Source organism: Petaurus breviceps, unplaced genomic scaffold, assembly GCF_028583685.1.
Source record: "Petaurus breviceps papuanus isolate PSGF00001 unplaced genomic scaffold, PetGlider_PUasm1.0 90769, whole genome shotgun sequence".
Lineage (NCBI taxonomy): Eukaryota > Metazoa > Chordata > Mammalia > Diprotodontia > Petauridae > Petaurus > Petaurus breviceps.
Window position 1 is genome coordinate 15,836,192 of NW_027187341.1, and position 5,113 is coordinate 15,841,304.

Below are 5,113 nucleotides of genomic sequence, written 5' to 3' on the forward strand. Positions count from 1 at the left end.
TTCAATCCAAATTCTGATTTCAATCCAGAGGTTTCATTTAAAAGAAGTTAGAGGAGAGAAATCATCTGAAAATAGATTATACTGTAACCAAGCCCAAAATGGCTAATTCTTCATTGTACTACTTCTAAAGTAGTTCATTGTTTCCTCGGAGACATTAGTGGCTATTTGGTCTATGACTTAGAGAGGAAATTTGACTCTTACACCAAGCCATTAACATTCATCCTGCATCATGTCAATATTCAAATTGACCTGATACAGACCCAAGAAAATTGTGAAAGGGTTAAGGGGATAAACCTAAGAGATGAGAAATTTCTTTTACAAAGTGGTCTCTGGATTCACACAATGGGCAAATTCTAATTATCCTGGTTAATGTAAAGAAGCATGGGGCCCTGGGAACAACATAGCACTCTCTCTGTCTGTCTGTCTGTCTCTCTCTCTCTCTCTGTGTCTCTCCCCCCCCGTTCTCTTTCTTCCTCTCTTCTTCCCCCTCCCCCTCTATTATACATACATACATACATACATATACATATATATGTACACACATATAAGTATGCATTAGGTTGTTGTTCTGGTCTTTCTTCCCAGACACTGCCGAGGTTGAATTTTGGAACTCATCACCATCCTCTCCTTCCCAAATCACATAGCAAGGAGGCAAGTAGAAAATGTATCAAAAAGACTGCTAAGCTTGGAGTGCTGAATTTAGAGTCAGAGAAAACTGAGTTTGAACCCTGGCTCTGCCATTTATACCATCTATGTGACCTTGGACAAGTCACTTAAGTTCTTTGAGCTTCAGTTGTTCATAAAATCAATGGGGTATACCAGTTGACTTCTCAAGTCTCTTCTAGCTCTGGATCTATGATCTAATAAGTTGAACAGTAGTTTAGAAGCAAAAGTCTAGAGATTATTATGATCAATTTCATTTTTTCTTCTTTTGCTTCTTCCTCCTTTAAATAGCACCATCAATAATATTAAACACATTTATTGAGTGCCTACTAACTACAGGTTAATGCACCAGGGTATTAAAATGATGGGGCTGAGCAGGCAGATACCAAATATTTGCAATAAAAGGAGAGAAAAGATTTACTGAAGTCAATATCAGGTCCTGCCAGGTTTTGCAATTTCCTTGGAACACATACATCAGAGAGAGAAGTTTGGATAAACCACCAGAAAATCACAGCCCCTCATAAACCCCAAGTAGATAAAAAAGATGTTATAGATATATAAAAATATCAATAGCAGCATATTTGCTGTAGAAACTGGAAACAAAGTAAGGGCCCACAGACTGTGGGAATGGCTATGCAAATTGTGCTATATGAATATGGAAAGGATATGTGCCCCTGTTCATAGAAGCAATTCTTTTATGTGGACACTAAAGGGTTTTTACTGTAAGATTTACTCAGGATACTGTTGTGGGTCCTTCATTTTTGAAGAGGACCAATGACATCATGGATAATGACTTGTATGTGAATTGGATTTAAGTGCATCAGAGTGGCACAAAATAGTCAGCCTCAATTTCTCTCTTCCTGAGTCATCAAAGTCTAATGGCAGGATAAAAATCAAGACAACTGGTGAAGGCCTGGGGTGCAGTGGATAACTTTGGCATATTCTAGATGTGTGATCAAGCTTTAAGCACTCCATAGTGCATGCTTCAGCTGCCTTTATGACCATTGGAACAAATTGTTCTCATCTGCCCATTTACTGGGGAAAGTTTTCACACACTTGGGGCAGACATCCTCCTAACTCACCAATAGACTTGAAGCCCATCTGTTACTCTCAACCTGGTTAAACTCATCTGCTGAGACAGTTTACTGGAGTGTGGCCATTGGGCATACTACAGCTTTTTGAAGCCACAGGTGAGATTGGGGTGAATTAAGTGGTGAATGAGCAGCCCTGAAAAGGGGGGGGGGGGGGGGGGGGGGGGGGGGGGGGAGAGAGAGAGAGAGAGAGAGAGAGAGAGAGAGAGAGAGAGAGAGAGAAAGAAAGAATGAGAGAGAGAGAGAGAAAGAGAGAGAGAATGAGAGAGAGAATTAAGCCTGAAGCACCAATTAAATGCGACTCTACAATTTGTTCAAAGATCTTGGCACACTGTTCAAGCTAATACTGGGGGGAGAGGGGGAGTCATTCTTTAAGAAAAATTTCTAGGAAGGATATTTTCCCCCTCAGGGAGTATTTTTTTCTTCTTTAGAAACTAAGTATATTAAGAGTTTCTTCTGATTTTTAAGAGCTATAGTGGGGGAAACTGTGGGACTTTAAAACTAATGGAGCATAGCTGAACCCACTCATCCCACTACAAGGAAGACATTACACCCAGCTAAGGACTCAAGCTGAAGACAGAACCTGGAAGCAGAAAAGTTCTACTACCACACACCCAAAGGATTTCTTGTTGGCAGGCACCAACAGTAACCACAGGACAAGGAGAGAAACACTTATCATCAGCTGCTTAAAACTGGCAGGGAACAACCAGCAGTGACTCCATGTCTACCAGAGACAATGCACCTTCGGTGGTGAGGGGCCTAGAAATCATCTTATAGCTGGAATTATTGAAGGATGAAGGATATTTAATTTAGAGAACAAAAGATTGAGGAGGGGCATGGTAGTTATTTTAATAATTAGAAGGGCTTTTATGTGGAAGAATGAATAATTTGCTCTATGGAGTTTTATATAGGAGAACTTAAGACCAGTGGATGAAAGCTTTAGGGAGGCATATGTTAGCTCAGTGTAATGAAGAACAATTATAATGGTCCAATAATGTGATGAAATATGTGACAAGAGGACAGTGAATTCTCTGTTATAGAAGAGTAATCCAAGGACTCCACAGATGGAAAGACGTTTGGAAATCATCTAGCCCAATGCTTATTTTTACAAATGAGGGAAGTATGGTACAGAGAGTAGTCATGCATTTTTTTTTGCTTGTGCATTTGTCAAGGATATTACATAGAAGATTTCTGTATTATGTGAGGAGTTGGCATAGCTGACCTTTAATGTCCATTCTAACTCAGAAAATCTATGATTCTCTACAAGACTGGTCAGAATGAAGCTGTGAAGAAGGAAAATAATCCTTCTTTTGTTGGACATCTAGTATTTCTTTAGGGACTCTTTAATGAAGACAAAATATTTTCATTGACAATAGAAAATTGAAAGTTTTTCATTCTAATATTTGAAGATATCAGAAGATTTTGGTCTAGAAGTCTCTTTAAATTATTAAACCATGGTAATTATTTTGTATTCAGGAATACAATTTCCCCCCTATATGCAGAAACATAACCAGGAATTTTGGTGCTTAGGACAAGGAAGAACAAGGAAGGGAGAATCTGGGGAGAAATCACAAGTCTAGCCATAGGAAGGGAGCAAGGTAATGTCAAACAAAGGAGAAACTCAGCTGGAGTGAAAGAAGAGCTTGGGATTCTACTTCTAGCACATGTTACCCTTCACCTTCACTGTGCTATGGATCATTTTAGTGTTTTAATATAGTCACATTGATGGAGAGACAGCTCTTCCACTCAGGGAATTCTTTTTTTTTGGGGGGGGGGGGTTTAACAAGCTCACTTTAATCAGTCAAATATGTATCGTTTACCTAGTTCAGGGGAAAAAGGTTAGCACCCCGAACTTCAGAGTATACAGACAGAATTATCAAGACAGAGAAACAGGTCAAGTAGACAGGTTTCCAAACTGTCCAACCATTACATCCATACCAAATCAACATCTGGGTTTTTCAAAGCCTGGAGGCTCTCAACAACGGCTTCCCAGAGTCTCATCTGATCAAATCACAGAACACTTCTCAAAGTGAGCCCCAAAGCAAAGCCTCACATCAGGGATTATATAGCCTTCTCCTGGGTCAAAGAATGTAACCACTGTCTTGACCCACTGCCCAATCACACAGCATCAAGGTGTGGGCATTCCTGAAAACCAAGCCTTCTGCCACAGGCTCGATGTGACCACATTCAGCCTATTAGGAGGCAGAGTATATTTTCAAATCAAGGAAGGTTCTCAGAGTCTCTTAAGCCTATCAAAGGGCCTAAGGGCAGGGAAAATCTTTAAATTTGCATTTCCATTACATTTGGCCCCAAAATCTTTCATGCCCATAGCATAGTCAATTTACTTTTGAATTAGCACTAAACATCTCTTAGGTCACATTTTCAAGATACAGAACTAAAGTTACCAAAGTGGCCACTGGGCCTTAAACAAACACAAAGTACATTGCATTATCACCTCAATTGAAAACAAGAGTCCCAATAAAGTTCTCTTGGGTGGAGGGAGGTGTCCTTCCCCTCACAGAGCTCCAACCCCTGCTTCCAAATACAGAGAGGGGGCTGGGCAACAAAACCAACAAGGTGGGGTCCTTGGGGGTCCACAGCACTTCATCCCACCCACCATAGTCACAAGTCCATCCTACCCCTGGGTCCCAAACTGTGGGATGCAGCAAGGAAACACATTCAGTGCCCCTGCTTTGCTGCTCAGTTCTTATCTTTTCCTGTGGCTGAATTCCAAACTCCTGGGTTCCTTCTCCTCCCACAGGCAGCAGCCACTCCTGGCTTCTGGCCAGGTCCTGATGCAGGCAGCTCACCATTCCTGCTCTCAGCTCAGTGAAGTCCGCATGCAGGCCATTCTTCTCTCCTGGTCCATGGCTCCATAGAGTCACAGCTACAACAACTGGGAAACAAACAATTATCCCAGCCCCCATACTTTCCTTTTACTCCTCAGATCCCATCCTCGTCGCCATTTTGTAGCAGCAAACACCCCAGCGTCCCCAGGGTGACTGCCAACACAGGTTCTTAGATCTGCTTTGTTAAAGGAAAGCAACTCAAAATGGGTTAACAAGCTTACTTTAATCAGTCAAATATGTATCATTTACCTAGTTCAGGGGAAAAAGGTCAGCACCTCGAACTTCAGAGTATACAGACAGAATTATCAAGACAGAGAATCAGATCAAGTAGACAGGTTTCCAAACTGTCCAACCATTACATCCATACCAAATCAACATCTGGGTTTTTCAAAGCTGGGGGGCTCTGTATCAGCAATGCCATATTCACAATGCCTATGGAGATTACAGATATGCTGATATAATTATCCATCACAAAATACATCATGCTTGCCATATGGGGGAATAAGCTGG